Source organism: Leguminivora glycinivorella, chromosome 12, assembly GCF_023078275.1.
Source record: "Leguminivora glycinivorella isolate SPB_JAAS2020 chromosome 12, LegGlyc_1.1, whole genome shotgun sequence".
NCBI classification, from domain to species: Eukaryota; Metazoa; Arthropoda; class Insecta; order Lepidoptera; family Tortricidae; genus Leguminivora; species Leguminivora glycinivorella.
Genome location: NC_062982.1, coordinates 9,814,206 through 9,831,979, shown reverse-complemented (window position 1 = coordinate 9,831,979; position 17,774 = coordinate 9,814,206). Strand labels below are relative to the sequence as shown.

Genomic DNA, 17,774 nt, shown 5'->3' with positions numbered 1-17,774 from the left:
AACAGTGTGCGTGAATACTACTACTATTATTTAGTGCCTAAAAAATCGAAAAAATCAAGGTTTTGTTCTCCACTGTTTCGTTCTCCAAAACCTAACCAATCGTAATCAAATGTTTAAATCTGGATGATAATGATTGTCTGTGTCGGACTGTTTAGTTTTTTGGACAGTCGATGTCAGATTTGAATAGGTACCACGCCTATCTTTGCAGCTGTGTCAAAATAAAATCAAAAGAAGCAAAACAGTCGGACACAATATGAAGTATTGGTAAAAGGGGCATTCCACGAGAATGTCCTGTACAAAATACAATTATTCTAATACTTCTGACAACGCTAAGAAAGCGATTTTGTGCCTGACCATCTTTCATGACTTAAGAGTATTTTCTCGAGCTTCACTGACTTGATTGGAATAGCTGCCTTATATACGTATTTCGTAAAGGATATTCTCGTGGAATGCACTAAAAACCAAGCTCTAACTTAAAAAAAACCAATGAAAGATACAGTCGAGAATATTTGTATGAAGAAATTACTATTCCTGTTTCCTCTTAACTAATACGCACATAAGTTTTCATGAAAACATGTTTTTTAAATCATAAATACAAAATACAAACATTTATTCAGCAAGTAGGCCACAAGGGCTCTTATACACGTCACTAGCCACAGCACATGAAATATACATAATAATATGTTTAAACTTTCAGACTGAAATACATGATAAACATTTACATTACATAACATGAAAAACATTCAGATATAAATAAATACAACAGCCAATACCTGGGTACACTTTAAATTGAAGTCTAGTCTCGATGGAGTTTTAATAAGCTTTATAGTCAGTGATCGGAATAGGCAGAGTACATTTACCTACACTTGGTAGAACATATAAAAAGTAGATTTCCTTACGACATTTTTTTTTTGCGTAACTAACGTCCCGGGAACCTACCGTAATTAATATAGTTCTAAATAGGTCAAAATACACTGCAAACTGACCTAACTCGAAAATAAAATATTAAAAAAAAACGTTAAACTAATGTCCACTAACTTTTTAACAGATAAATAGTTAATTAAAGAAATTTAAAAACCGTGACGAGTGGCGGAAAACAGGGTAGCACGCCCAACTTTTAACTGCCTGTCGGGGGAAATAATTCGTGTATAAGCGAATTTTGGCATAGTTGTAGAGAATGGTGTCTTAATTCACGTACTCAAAGTACTCTTGGGTCGGGGTGGTAATGGTAGTATGGAGGGGAAAAGACGGACAATAATAGTACATTGTACTAACGAGAGTAAGTTGGCTTGCTGGAGCGATTTAAAGAGTCGAGTTAGTAATATTCATACTTCCCGAGTAACGCACAATGTTTTTCATCACACTTGCATTATAAAAAAAAATCTTCCCTGTCCATCTTTTCCTATCCATATTTCATGATCCCAGATAAAAAGTGAACATATTTTTCTTTGTAGAGAATTTTCTGAAGATTACTTGTGTCTTGAAACATTTTTTGCTACGTGGCACAGTTTAAGAAGTATTCACGAAAAACTAAAAAAAGGGACTTTTTCCACTCCCCCTCTACCCGTTATCTCCACCCAAACCCCCGAGTACTTTGAGAATGTGGATTAAGACACCATTCCCTACAATTATACCAAAATTCGCTTATACACGAATTAATTCCGATGAGGTAGGCTTCGTTGAGTGTGCTAGGGGAGGCCTTTGCTCAGCTGTGGGACACAATATAGGCTGTTAAAATAGTATCTTACGACGTTTTTCAGTACAGATGAGCCTCCGAACGAGACTTCGGAGTCCGAAATTTCGACCTGGCATATAATGAACCACTTCTCGCACTAGTGCGTAAAAAAACCACCATCTGTACTGAAAAAATAGTTAATTGTTTTACAAGGGGGCAAAGTTCTTGTTTAACTGCACGTGCCAATATTGATACTCGAGCAAGCGAAAGATTCCAATATGGCAAAATAGTACATTACGATACAAGTGCGTAAAAAAGGAAGTTCGAAACGAGTAGCGATAAATTAAAACACGACCGAAGGGAGTGTTTTAAATCGACACGAGTTACGAATTTCCTTTTCGCACGTGTATCGTACGACGTTTTTCAGTACAGATGAGCCTCCGAAGTTTAGACCTGGCGTATAATGAACCACTTCTCGCACTAGTGCGTAAAAAAAAACACCATCTGTACTGAAAAAATACTATCGCAAGGAAGTCATTTCGTTTAAAAATAAATATATCTACTCTGCCTATTCCGATTGCTTATAGTACAAGAACTTATTTAGTTAAAAATAGAATAACTAAGGAACTTATAAATTTGGTCTTCTAGTAAAATTTACCGTGTAACAACATGCACTGTCGTCTGTCTAACACAGTCCGTTCTCTATTGGGAAAAGGTGAATTTTTGAGTAGGGCATTGGCGTTTGGTATGGGTATTATACACGTCCTCCCGAGTCAAACAAGACCGGTAGCCACTTTGAACTCCGTGTCCGAAGGGGGAGAGGGGGTCAAAGTATGGAGCTCCTGCTGCTCAGAAAAAATTCTGGCCGATTAGTTTGAGCTTTTGAGTCAATTTTAGTGTCAGTTTTATGTAACTACTTTTTTAGGGTTCCATAGCAAAATATAGCACAATATTTAATATAATGAATTTTTAGTAGCCACGAAATGCAAACAAATCCTCATATTTCCATATTTTTATACTAATCATGATTTTTAAAAAATATTTTTAAAAAGCCTATTTTATTAGTGATCTTTGATGATTCTAATATTTGATGTAAAAAAATATTGAAAGTACTGCAACGATCGCCATCGCAGCATAGGGGACAGCATAAAGATTTTTAATAATCATTATACTGCGCCCCGAGTGTTACCCACGATCAAGAAGAAGCGACGTGTTAACTTAGGGTATATCTTACTTCCTCCATACTTAATTTTATAAATAATATTTGTTAAGGCACTTGGGCGTGGCGTGAGGAAGTAACAAACACAGTATGCTCACAAACTTTTGCCTTAATAATATTACTGTGATTTTTAATCTTCTTCAATTTAAAAATGAAGCGAACAGTTTACATAAAAATGACACCAAACTTGACTCGAAAGTTCAAAACTAATAGGCCAGAATTTTTTTCTGAGTACCGGGAGCTCCATACTTTGACCCTTTCGGACACGGAGTTCAAAGTGGCTACCGGTCCTCTTTGACTCAAGAGGATGTATATAATACTCATACCAAACACCATGTCTGTACTCCAATATATATACCTCTCCATACAAGCATGCCCAATAGAAAATGGACAAAACAGTACAAACTGACGTCTCTTGAGTTGGGTCTCAGCAGCGTGTTGAAACCATTACATGTCTCGAAACTTTCCTCCGTTACATTTGGAAATGTCTGCCTTACAGCACCTGTAAAATTTATAAAATGTTAGGAAACCTTTAGATATATTATTTTAAATCAATTTGGACTAAACGCATATGAATAAGTCTTTTGCAAAAACGTCTTTTTTGGCACAAGCTTTTTTATTGCCGACTGTACCTTTCTTTCAACAGTTGTCTACTGCTCTCCGAGATGTTTCTAAAAACCCCTTTTACTCAATGGGGATACGACGTTTCATAACAAAGTTCCTATAACCACCTTTCTGCTCCATCATCAGATCAGCTCCATGATACCATAATATTGCATTGTCACATGATTTACATATGCATGCAAAATTTCAGCTCAATCGGAAACCGGGAAGTGGGTCAAATTTAGCTTCTACGTTTTGACCCAAACTAACACACTAACAAGGCAAGTTGAATAAAAGCTTGTAATAAAAGATGGACATTGCCCTTTATGAAAGGTTCATAAGTACTTACGTTTTAGAACATTCGTCAGTATTAGGGTAGATGATGAAATTGTTTTTTCCCTGTCCAGAAGTCATCCCACAAGATTGGTTCCAAACAGCAATTGATGCAGTCCTGTTCCTTGCCTCCTTCTGTTTGCCTTAGCATATCCTAAAAAGTGAAAAGAGAGTCAGTGTTATTCAATCCATAATTACTTCAGCAGAAACGGGCGATTTACTACAGCAGGGGTCAATTCTCCATACAAAAGCTCTCGACTATTTCCTCCCTGGTTTTTTCAACACAGATTATTATATTTATTATCGTTTATATATGTGTCGGACTGTCGTAGGATAGTCAAAATGGGTCAACAATTAGCCAAAAAAAACCAAACGGTACGACACAGATTATTTCATTATCATTCAAATCCTCAAATTTCATCCTGATTGATTAAGTTTTAGAGGAGGAAACAGTTGAGAGTGGAACCTCAATTTTTATACTATAAATCTAGTTAATAACACAAACTAGTAAGAGATTTTTGCTATACCCTTTTCAGGGTCCAAATATGTACATATTGTAAAAATTATATGGTATGCAAATAAAGAACAATAGTATATTACCTAAGATTCTCTAATTGAAAGGGGGAGCTCCTTTCCATTTTCGCTCCTGTTGCCCTTCAATGCAGCCCGTGGAGCAGCTGTGACATACTCCATGTTATTATGAGCAAAAGTAACAAACTCATACCTAAAGCTGAAAACATAAAATTAGTTGAATAAATCAGCATCATTAATATATTTACACAAGTAGAAGTAGTTAGTTTCAATTAGATTTGAATGGTTTTCTCCTCATACCATAAAATTTATTCTATATCTAATCTATCTCATATAATCTAATTAACAGGATAACGTTAGATTCTTCACTCCTACGGTTGCGCCTAGATCAGCATACCTAGGGCATTTTATTTCTTAAATAACTAAAAACTAAACCAAACAAACAAACTCGACCTAAATCAATAAATAACCAGAACTGGCAGGCAAGCATGGTCGTGCGATAAATGATAAAACATTAGGCCATCCCATGCTTGCCTGCCTGGCGCTAAGAATAAAACACATGGACGCCTAACGCAAAGTGCAGTTAACTCGATAGAACTCATTTCATTCAAAGAATCCATACAAAACTTAAGAAACAAAATACTTACTATATGATCCTGGTCTGCATTCCGTGGGTTTCCACTCCGTTCTATATGTGACGGTTCTGTGCCAGGTGGGCCCTGCCGTTTTTTGATGTCATCCGACCATCTGCTCGTGGTTTCCCGCCACCTCGGCCACCCAGGCTAGGTCTCCACAGCAATACTAGGCGACCCCATTGATCGTCATCTCTGCGAAAAATATAGCCGGTCCATTCCCACTTGAGTTAATCCTTTTTGCAATGTCGGTAACTTTATTGCGTTGGCGAATATCCTCATTTCGAATTCTGTCTCGCAATGAAATTCCTGGCATCGCGCCCTGATAGCTCTTTGCGCCAGTCTGAATTGACGAATTCTTCCAACAGTCAGCGTCCATGTCTCCACGTGTCCACTAAAGTAACACAATTTTTAAAATACCAAAAATTACTTAAAAAACGGCACGGTGGACGTCGGCAAAAACTAATTACAAAATTTACAAGTCAACAATCAAAAAGGTAAGAAAGATGGCGGACTGGTGGCGCACTCGCAGCTCGCTTGTCGTGGCGTCACAAGGGGCGTCAGGGTTACCAACTTAAATGTTTTACCGCTACTTTTTCGTTTTCGCTACAATCCTTACAAAATTTTATAAAAGCAATACTTTGAGAACGAGGTATTTATTTCATTTATTTGTGTGGTATTTAATATGTATTTAATACGAAATTGTCTATTTTGATTTGATTTCCTAGTAATTAGTCTCATTTATTAGTAAGTATATTTAAAGAAGTACGTTACGTAAAATATGCATGCAATGCAATTAAGAAATAACTGACAAATAGTTTTGATACTTATAATTTTTCCATATTTATTCTTTATTCAATTTTTTTTTAACACGGAGTTTGTACTAACGGTATCTCGAATAAAAGATAACATATTAAATGATAATGAAAGTTGGAATGCACTGCACTGCACATATTATGTGCTGAGCTGTGCAACAATAATAATTATATCAAATTCAAGCACATCTTATAAGACTGGGGCGCTTGCCGCTTGGTATGAGCAACTGATGGGAAGGCTATACGAGTACATTACATTTAGTTAGAAATTGAAACTTTCTGCCCGTACATGGAATATAATACAATCTTATACTTTTAAACGAGCAATTCTTGTATATTTATTTATACTGACGATCTCGGAAACCGCTCTAACGATTTCGCAGAAATTTGTTATGTGGGGGTTTTTGGGGGTGAAAAATCGGTCTAACTTATCCTTAGGTCCCGGAAAACGCGAATTTTCGAGTTTTCATGCGTTTTTCTTCGCGCGCCATCTCATGTGCAGTAGTTGTACTGTTAAGACAGAATTCTTTCGGTCGATGTAAGTACTATTTATTGCAAACACTAGATGGCGACACAGGTCAAGGCTAAAATGAATAGAAAAATACACTATTTGAGTTTTAGTGGCGAAACGCGCGCAATCTCGTGTGGAGTAGTTGTGTTGTTAAGGCTGTTTGAACTAGATGGCGACACATGTCAATGATACGATACAGAACCGAGCGAAGCTCGGTCACCCAGATATTTATATTAATAAGTGACACATTTACACTTTGCTACACCCGTATCAGGGTCCATGTATATACAGAATGAATGAGGTATGCAAATAAATTCTCTATTCTCTATAATATTTTCAAGTTCCTATGGGTACAAATGTTATTCTTCACATAATAAAAAATTGTAACCGGTTATGAAATTTGGTCGGTTATTGCATTCCCTAGTCTTAGGCACGCCATAGGCAGTCTGAGAAATTCATAATCTTAAAAAAGATTTGCATCCAACCTGTCAGCTCATACTGACAGAATTTTCAGATTGAACTGACAGGTTGCATACAAAAAAAAGGTTGCATAAAAACCTTTTTTTTCCACACTGTGGCGTGGTGTGCCTTAATTAATACGTGCAGCTGAATAGGCAGATTTCTAGCAAGTAGTTTTTTTAAGCTGTCACTGTAGTCATAAAAATAATGAGTTCAAGTTTAATTGGTTTTACATGAAAACTAGTGCCTGTGCTATGAATGCGTCACCTACAGAGCTGAATTTCTATTTTTTCTATTCTATATAATATAAAGCTACAACCCGACTGACATTTTTCAAAAAATGGGCAGAGGGAGTTTTTGCAGGTGGCAGTGTTTGGTGTTGTCGTATAGAGGTTGGTCCTGCGACCCCGGATAGATCAGACCGTCGGTCTACCGGTTCCGAGTAAAAAAATGTTGGACGGCCTGGCCAAACGGCTGGAGTTAGCCGGGGAGTGTTCGACCAAATGTCATAGAGAACCCTGGGCAGTTTTTGACGCCGCCATTTTTTTTTTCAAAATGGCCGACTTTTTTTTTTGACGATTTTTCAAGTTTGTCGTAGAGAGCTCAAATTTTGGTCATAGAATCTCCAAGCGGCCTTGATTCGAATGAAATAAAAAAAAATTGAAAAATGCTCAAATGTGGGAAAACTGGCCACTTTTATTTTGTATGGCAACTTTTAAACCGTAAGAGATAGCCGGGGGGTGCTCGACCAAATGTCATACAGGTATCCGAGTATAAAAAAGTTGCATTAAAAAAAATTCAAAATGGCCGACTTTTTTTTTGAAAAATTTCAAAATGGTCCTAGCGAGCTGAGATTTGGCACACGGGTGGAAGGTCGCCCCAAGATTAGTATTCAAAAAGAAAATTTTGAAAAATTCAAAATGGCGGCCTTTGAGGGCCAATTGAAATTTGAACGCAGGTTTTTCTTTTAATTTCTATAGCTCCGTAACGGTACAAAAAAGTGAAAAGTGCTCAAACAAATGTTATACAGTCACCCGAGGTCCATCGAATGGCATTAAAAAAAAAAACAAAATGGCCGACTTTTTTTTTTTTAATTTCAAAATGGTCCGAGCGCGCTGAAATTTTGCACACGGGTGGACAGCTGCCCTAAGATTAGTATACAAAAAGAAAATTTTGAAAAATTCAAAATGGCGCCCTTTGAAGGCCAATTGAAATTTGTATGGAGGTCTTTTTTTTAAATCCCCATAGCTCCGTAACGGTAGGGAAAAGGTTAAAAGTTCTTGAACTAATGTTGTACACTTATCCGAGGTCCATCGAATGGCATTTATAAAATTTCAAAATGGCCGACTTTGAAATTTTTTATTTTTATTTTCGGTCCGAGCGCGTTCAAATTTGGCACGTGGTAAAAACGGGGGCCAAAAATAGAATTGAGAAAAAAAAAATTTGGAAAAGTCAAAAACGGTGGCGAGAGGGGACAAAGTCAAATTTCCCTACCAGTTTGTATGGAGGTTTTTTTTTAAATCCCCATAGCTCCGTAACGGTATAAAAAAGGTTAAATGTGCTTGAACTAATGTTGTACAATTATCTGAGGTCCATCGAATGGCATTTACAAAATTTCAAAATGGCCGACTTTGAAATTTTTTTTTTTTATTTTCTGTCCGAGCGCGTTCAAGTTTAGGACTTGGTAAGAACGGGGGCCAAAAATAGAAATGAGAAAAAAAATTTTGGAAAAGTCAAAAACGACGGCGAGAGGGGACAAAGTCAAATTTCCCTACCAGCCTGAGGGAGCGTTCTACAGCCCGACGGTCATTGCTCCGGTCCAAGTTCCGAGCTGCGTACAGACAGTGCTCCCAAGCAACTCAAGCAAGAAAATATAAGTAAAGGTGTCTAAAAAGCGGCGCGGCGGGCCGGAGGTCCAACTTCCCTACAAATCTTACAATCCCCACAGTAACTACGCGGAGGGCCGAAGGCCCGGAGCGTGTCTGACAGGCTCCCAAGTACGCGAAGACCGCAGGCCGAGCTGCGTGCAGACTGTGCTCCCAAGAAAACAATAACAAAAAGTATCTAAATAAGCGAAGCGGCGGGCCAAAGGCCCGACGCGGAGCTTCGAAACCCAGCGAAGGCCGAAGGCCGAGCTCCGCGTAGGGCCGAAGGCCCGGAGCGTCCCTGACCGGCTCGCCGGCGGACCGCGACCTGCGGCCTCCGGCCCGTCGTTTCGCTTCTCTAAGACACTTTTACTATTGGGTCGTGTTTAAACTCCAACTTACCTACAACTCTCACAGTAACTACGCGGAGGGCCGAAGGCCCGGAGCGTGCCTGAGAGGCTTCCAAGCACGCGAAGGCCGCAGGCCGAGCTGCGGGAAGAGTGCTCCCAAGCACGCGAAGGCCGCAGGCCGAGCTGCGTACCGACTGTGCTCCCAAGCAGAACGATAATCAGAGTGTCTAAAAAGCGACGCGGCGGGCCGAAGGCCCGACGAGGAGCTCCGAAACGAAACCCAGCGAAGGCCGAAGGTCGAGCTCCGCGTAGGGCCGAAGGCCCGGAGCGTCCCTGATCGGCTCTCTGGCGGACCGGCTTAGAGAAGCGAAACGACGGGCCGGAGGCCGCAGGCTGAAGACACTTTTACTATTGGGTCGTGTTTAAGCTCCAACTTCCCTACAACGCCCACTATAACTACGCGGAGGGCCGAAGGCCTGGAGCGTGTCTGACAGGCTCCCAAGCACGCGAGGCCGTAGGCCGAGCTGCGGGCAGAGAGTGCTCCCAAGCACGCAAAGGCTAAAGCAAAAAAGCAAACAAGCAAAGCAATAAATCAAACAAGCAAAGCAAAAAAAAACATAAAGCAAAGCAAAAAACAATAAAGCAAAGCACAAAAGAACACCGCGGGGCCCTCGGGCCCCGCGCACCTTTAAAAAACTAGTTTTTATTTTTATTTACAACATATCTGTTAAGGGTGCGCAGCTCGCCCACGGTCGTCGAAGTTGCTCGGCAACTTACGTATTTGTATGAAAAGTTGCGTTGCTTCGTGAGCGATCTCTCATCTGCATTTCTTATTAAACAGCGTCCATCAGCGACGCGTCGAATCGCATATGAGAACTCGATTCGACACAGTTCGATTCCGCCTTAAGCCTGGCATCCACTAAGGGCACTAAGAACGGCAACAGAGTCTGAAAGAGACAGTCTGAAAAAATCATAATCTGAAAAAAGATTTGTATGCTGACACTGACAAATCTGTCAGTGTACGTTTGAACTGTCAGTTATGCATACAGTCTTCATTTCATAATCTTAAAAAATCATAATATTATCGCTAGGAGGTAGGGCATAGCGAATGATATTCCGCTTTCTGTGGTAGGGCACACGGATATCGTCTCGCTCGAATCTAGAGCAGAGCCCAACTGGGGAAGTACCTCCGCCTTACAGAAGACCGCAGCCAAATAGCACTAGACCCTACTCATAGTGTTGTGTTCCTGCCGGTGAGTAAGGCTCCCAGAGCTCAACGAGGGTGCGGGGTGCTGACGACGGGAGGACTTAAGGAAATAATTTGTTCCGTCTATTGTCCTTTGAGTCGTTGGCAACCCAAACCCTCCTTTGAACTTGTGCACTCCTTTTTGCTGTGTACTTATACTTAACACAGCAAAGGGGAGTGTACAAGTTTCTAATGGGGTAACAACGCGCATGTGACACTCTTTGAGTTGCAGGCATCCATAGGTTACGGTAACCACTTTCCATCAGGCGGACCGTATGCTTGTTTGCCACAGACGTAGTATAAAAAAAATGAAATCAGATCGAGTGCAATGAAAATTCAGATTATTCGCAATCTGTCAGATCGATCTGAAAAAAAAAACATAATATTAAAAAATAACACGGAAAGTTGCGAATTGTATGGAAATCTGTGCACTAGATCTGTCATACAAATCCAAATTCAGATTATGAATTTTTCAGACGGTGGACGCCAGCAGGCTTTCGAGACGGTCAATGTTAAGTGTTATGGCTCCTCGATGATTCCGTTCATCCAACTTCAATGTTTAGGATACATTTTTCTAATTTGCCGGCTTTTTTACTGCCGAGATTTGGTTGACCGTCTTTAAACAAAAAAAAATGTTTATAGTGAATTAATACTTTTAATTACTTAACGCTTTTATATCAGAAATGTACAGAACATTGAGAATATTTTGATATCTTTAATTCATGCATTCAGGTTTACCGAGCGGTTTAAGTTCAAAAAATTAGAGACCTTTTCATAATCTCCGAAATTCTCCGATTGTATCTGATCTCCGCCAGAGGCTCAAATTCTCCGCAAATCGGAGAAAAATCTCTGAACTGACAACACTGGTCGTACTATAATTACGTTACAGTGCTGTCAGCATAACAAAAACTCCTTGACGTTTCGTTTCGATTGACGGAATATGTGAAACCATATAACTCATTTTCAGATTTTACACTCTAGAATGTTAAAAAGTATTTAAAGTGCATATTTTACCATCACATTGTATTTAGTATCGATTCACTTTAAATGTATATTCTTTCTACAACAATTATTAATGACACAAAAATAATTTTTAAAATATATTATGAAATTTTATGTGGATCAAAACGTAACTCAAAATGTAGTGATTATACAGATCTGTCAGTGTCAGTTTGAATTGTCAGTTTGCATACAAATCTTTTCTACTAATAGATCAAGAGCCCAGGCCCGCCAGACTTTCCTCAAATTCTCAAGGATGAAACTTTGGGACAATGTAGAGTTCATATCGGCGGTTAATGTGTGCATATTTTCTAGTTCGGCCCATCGGCCAATTTTTTGCTATCAAGTGATGAAGGTGAAAAAAAAAAGTGCTTACTTTCCTTAAATTCTCAAGGCTGATTTTTATATATGTGTTAGAGCACGTTGTTAGAAATTGGTTATCATCAATGCCAGACCGTTTCCGCCGGCCATAACTTTTACCAGACGCGACAAAGTTGGAAAAAAACGACTCTAACTTACCTCATTTTCTCAAGCCTGATTTTGATATATGATACGCAGGGACCTATAACTAGACCGTTTGTAAGCAGCCAGACCAATCGGATGGACCCAACCATCCGCCAGACCGACTTAAAGTTTCGATATGAGCATTAGTAGAATTGAAATATTCCGGGTCTATAAAAGCTAAAAACTTGAATTTTCTACATTAAGCTACGTGTATATTGTATACTTGACGTAATAAGCGACTTTCAAAAATTTTACTTCTAAGGAAATAAAAAAATGAAAGTTTATATGTGGTGCAAGATTAATTTTAAGCTATGAATTTTATTTACACTGCGTAAGTACATAATAAAAGTTTATTGGTCTCATTATAAAAGTTGTTCATTATTGACATCAAACTCACTGTGCAAAATTATGGCTAGTCCTTTTTATATGGCCGTGTAGATTTATACAGATTTTGTAGAGCAATATCACTTAAATCGACTGTCGTTTGTTCACACTGTTATCTGTACCATAATAATAATACTTGTAAACTTGTATATTCATATTTATTACGTCAAGTATACAATATACACGTAGCTTAATGTAGAAAATTCAAGTTTTTAGCTTTTATAGACCCGGAATATTTCAATTCTACTAATGCTCATATCGAAACTTTAAGTCGGTCTGGCGGATGGTTGGGTCCATCCGATTGGTCTGGCTGCTTACAAACGGTCTAGTTACAGGTCCCTGCGTATCTTATATCAAAATCAGGCTTGAGAAAATGAGGTAAGTTAGAGTCGTTTTTTGCCAACTTTGTCGCGTCTGGTAAAAGTTATATTTATAATAAAATACACATGTACTTACGCAGTGTAAATAAAATTCATAGCTTAAAATTAATCTTGCACCACATATAAACTTTCATTTTTTTATTTCCTTAGAAGTAAAATTTTTGAAAGTCGCTTATTACGTCAAGTATACATTATACACGTAGCTTAATGTAGAAAATTCAAGTTTTTAGCTTTTATAGACCCGGAATATTTCAATTCTACTAATGCTCATATCGAAACTTTAAGTCGGTCTGGCGGATGGTTGGGTCCATCCGATTGGTCTGGCTGCTTACAAACGGTCTAGTTATAGGTCCCTGCGTATCATATATCAAAATCAGGCTTGAGAAAATGAGGTAAGTTAGAGTCGTTTTTTGCCAACTTTGTCGCGTCTGGTAAAAGTGATGGCCGGCGGAAACGGTCTGGCATTGATGATAACCAATTTCTAACAACGTGCTCTAACACATATATAAAAATCAGCCTTGAGAATTTAAGGAAAGTAAGCACTTTTTTTTTCACCTTCATCACTTGATAGCAAAAAATTGGCCGATGGGCCGAACTAGAAAATATGCACACATTAACCGCCGATATGAACTCTACATTGTCCCAAAGTTTCATCCTTGAGAATTTGAGGAAGGTCTGGCGGGCCTGGGCTCTGGGTCTATAAGATTATGCATTTTTATGACTGTCTGTTGCCGGCCTATAAATTCTCTTTGATGTCCTGAGAGGAAAACCTGCCCGACCCGACAACCCAGAACAGAGCGTCCTGGCGCCGTAGAATTAGGATAGCCGACCCTAGCCCTACATGAAGTGGAAAGAATCAAAGAACAAGAAGAAGACTTGTTTCAGTATTGGTAAATTCACCATTCTGGAAAGCTAAAGAAACACCTGTTTGTCCACCAAAGAAAACCTTATGTAAGTATAAACCATATTCTTTCTTTTAGTATGAATTGTTTATATTGCTAAATACCAGGGGCCCGTTTCTCGAAAGACGGGCCACAGGTCTAATAATATAATAATTATTTATTGTTAGTTAATCTACCTTTTCTATTTTGCAGTGGATCCTCCCATCATTTGAAGGAAGCAAGTTCTGAGACAGAAGCAAGAGCACATAATTATAAAAGTACAAGTACAGAAGGCTCTGCACTGTCATCAACCTGTCAACGGACTGCATGCAACTTTGAGTTCTATTGTGCAGGGAGACGGTCATCAAACTCTAAGCCAGGACTTGCGGCTGCCGGAATGTATGAAAGAAAAGTTGAGTGAGCCTCCCCTGGCAAGAGTATATTTGTAATAATCAGGTAGAACCATCACAAACAGAAGACTTCAAATTCAGTACCATCATTGTTCAACCACAGGATCTATATAAATTCTAAATATTTTATTAAATATATTTTAGTTTTATTTGTATAAAGGATTGCATCTCTAACATCTCTTTTAAAAGTTCTAAATATACTGACTACTTTATGATTAAATGGCTTTCAATATCATTAAAAGCAACCTTATTTTCAACCTTATTGCACAAGTCGGGGACAGCCAGATCTAAAAAAATAAATATAGGACATTCTTATTCTTACTCAGACTCACTGAGTCCCATGATAAGCTCAAGAAGGCTTGTGTTGTAGTGTAGGTACTTATATACAACTCTTATACACTTGGAAGACATCCAAGACTCAGGAACAAATATCTGTGCTTATCACACAAATAAATGCCCTTACCAGGATTCAAACCCAGGACTGTGGCTTAGCAGTCTAAGTTACTACCGACACAGTATTATGAAGAGTATTACCGACTAGGCCAGACAGGTTGGTTGTTATTGTTACTTATGAGAATAAGGACATGTCGCAATATAGTTGGCTTTCACCAACAACTTGATAATGCTGTATTTAACCATGAATCTTGTCTCGGTTTTCTCTTTTTCTTTAATTTTTGAATCATAAATAACTTAGTCAATGAGGGACATGTGTTAGAAGGCCTTTATTTGTACATATAAAATATTTAGAAGAGGGAATTAAAGTAAAGTAGTAGTCATATATTATGTTGCCTATCCTAAGGACACCCCAGAGGTGCAGAGCCCCCACAAGATTCTTTCACGCCATTCTGTCTTGAGCAACCATCTGCTGCTGGGTGATGACGAAATATTAGTTGAATACTGGAATAGTATTTATAATACCTAAGAAAATTTCAAATAAATAGTAGTTGAAACAAAATTACTCGAACTAAATTTTCGATGATTTGTTGTCGATGAAAAGTTTATCGGCGAAACAAGGGTACACTATGTGTGCCATGCCTAGGAATACCGCCTTTTCCATCTGACCTATTCATCAGGGTCTACAGAACCTAACTTCAAGTTGGGGAGTAGTACTCCCCAGTCGGACCCCTTTTAAACCCATATTTCTGGTAAACTACATGTACAGTACATTTAATTTCCGACGAGGTACAAGAGGTACGTCAGAGGTACATTCCACCATGGTAATCTGAGCACAATAAAGCGAGGTGGTACGGCTGCAGAGTATCACGCCGTGGCTTCGGCTGATGAAAACATCCAGCGAGCCCGATTTCGATCGAACGTCCATGCGCTCAAGGCCACGTCCACGACCTTCGACCGATAGTTTGCACGGTTAAGTGTATATTCATTATCCAGATCCGCGTCCACGGTCGCGCGACGACGGACGTCCGCGTAGTATGTTCCTAGCTTTAATCTCAGAACAGAAAACTATTACAGGTAGGAACATACTACGCGGACGTCCGCCGTCGAGCGACCGCGACCGCGACCGATCAGTGTGCACGGTCTTCGGGACGTGGCTTCGGCTGACCAAAACATCCAGCGAGCCAGATTTCGATCGGACGTCCATGCGCTCAAGGCCACGTCTGCGACCGTCGACCGATAATTTGCACGGTTAAGTGTATATTCATTGTCCAGATCTGCGTCCGCCGTCTAGCGACCGCACCTAAAGAATAGGATGAACCAAAAGAGGAGTAGAAAAACAATGTAAAAAAATCTAGCTTAAACATTTACACTGTTTATAATTTACCGTAATGTTATGCCCTTATAAATAGACTCATTGAAAGAGTGCTAATTTTGTGATATCGCAGCAAAATTATCAAACGTATATTTAAAACGGTCAATGACTGTAATGTTGATGTTAAATGTTCAATAAACGTAAATATTACAAATTGGTGCAACATTGAGAAATGAATTCTTTAAAAAAAGCAATTGCTGTGACATTGTATTTATAATTATCTGTAATGTTACAAAAAAAATACCGGTTATATCAAAAGGTTTTATTGAAGTAAATCTTAATTTGTGATATTGCAGCAACTGCATAAAACCAATATTTCAAGTGGTCAGTTGCAGTAATATTGATTTTGAACATTTGGGAAACTTTAAGTTTAGACATTGAAGTAACATTGAAAACTTGATGTTTAAAAGTTAATGTTGCTGTAACGTTGCATATGTAATATAGCTAATACCTTGTTGCAGCAATGTAATAAATGAACATTTAAATAACTTGTAATCAAAACATCCTTGCAATATTATAATATTAGTTTTCATTTGTCATGTTACAATAATATAGCACTACTAATTTTCTGAAAGTTTCAAATTACCAATAAGTTGAATGTTGTTGTCATATTTCTCCGACCTTACATTCTAAACTTACAAATGTGAGGTATGTAAACTTACTGCAAGTTATTGTAAGTTTCATGCTCAGTGGGGATACTCTGTCGAGTGTTCTAAAAATAAATAAATTTTCTAACTTTGCCGAGCTGAATAACGGCTTCGCTGACAAGCGCAAACAAAAACATGTTTCACATATTAGTGACAAATTGGAACGCGTGTAGTAACTTTTTTGTCTAAATTTTAGCCGCTTTAAACTTTGGACAGGCGAATATTTAGTCAATTTATTTTAGGTATTCGTACAGACGTCTGTAGGTCTGACTGAGCACTAGTTGTACTGTAGTGTAGATAATTCAACTCTTTTTAAGCTCAACACAAATACACCTCGGACACTGGCGATCAAATATTTGAAAGAGGCGCGTTCCTACTGTTCCTAGCACACATAGATACAACCATACTGTACGATAGTACTCTTTATTATACTGTGACACGAATATGTTTTATACCATATCGAATTATAATATCAGCTTTGATTTGTACGGAGTTTTCCAGCTTACTGTTGACGTTTCTAATTTTTATATTTTAGCCATATGGTATTCTCAGATATCGATATCGTAAACAAGTCGAATGGAGCCTCGTTTTTCCTACCAACCGTGCAACCGTGCAAGCGACATTACGCTCACTCGACCCACTACTTTTGTTTCCTTCCCATTCATCATTTGCACTGCGGATGGATTCTGACGGTGATTTATGTAAGGTCAGTGTGGGGAAGACCGTCTACCCGGAAAGACCGTCTATTGACTATAACTTTTGTGTTTATATATCTACGCCTCTCACACCTCCGAAGGTATACCAGTTTTTCATCCTCAAGCCATTGGTCTTCAATACATATCCCTAGGACGAACACTAGTTCACAATAATCTTGATTTGTGTTTCGAACTCGAACATCGAGTTCAACATGGTTCCGCAAAAATTTAAAATAAAATAGAAACAGTCGGAATATTTGTATATTGCATATGTAACGTAGTCATTTAATAACCGTTCTTTCTGACTAGTACTATTAATTTACTCAAAACGCGCTCAATTTCTAGATTTACGTTCTGAAATATGTCACTTAGAAATTGTGCCTACTCAGAAAGTCCGGCATAAAAGAGAAAGGCAAGACCGGCATATGATAAACAAGGAGTTGCCAATCTTTTTTAGGCTTTATTGGAAATAAGTCGAGTGTAAACGATATCAATATATAAGTACATTTTTGGCTTATGGTAGTTGTACTGTTTTTGATTTTAACTTCGAAATACAGTTTTGGTAGTGATTCGTATGGTGTGATTCGTTTGGTATGATTTTAGGATCATTCGAAAGTATTAAGTAAAAATAAAATATATGTGACATGGTTGTGAAGAATGATAAGAGGTGAACAGAAGTAAGCCTACACTGCATTATTCATCATCAAATTTAAGTTGGTAGAATTATCATAAGTTCTACCCATTTTTTATTATTTTTGTTATGTAGATTGTGCAAAATGCGGCGACAAATATTCTAAAAGAGAGTAGGGTTTCAAGTTGGTCATTATTTTTATAATCAGCATTACCCAACAGGGACCGTATGGGTAC

General features: G+C 38.4%; 1 protein-coding gene and 1 long non-coding RNA gene across 2 annotated transcripts in view; one reads left to right on the top strand and one right to left on the bottom strand.

Moving 5' to 3' along the window:
* Positions 1 to 17,774, top strand: part of LOC125231585 (ataxin-1-like) — a 66,186-nt gene that overhangs the window by 7,660 nt on the left and 40,752 nt on the right. The gene's annotated exons all lie outside the window — the stretch shown is intronic.
* LOC125231586 lies at positions 2,767 to 6,080 on the bottom strand. The gene is made up of 4 exons (XR_007177633.1): positions 5,009 to 6,080; positions 4,431 to 4,560; positions 3,847 to 3,984; positions 2,767 to 3,396 (listed from the first exon to the last, which is right to left on the bottom strand). It is a non-coding gene; the product is annotated as an uncharacterized LOC125231586 (long non-coding RNA).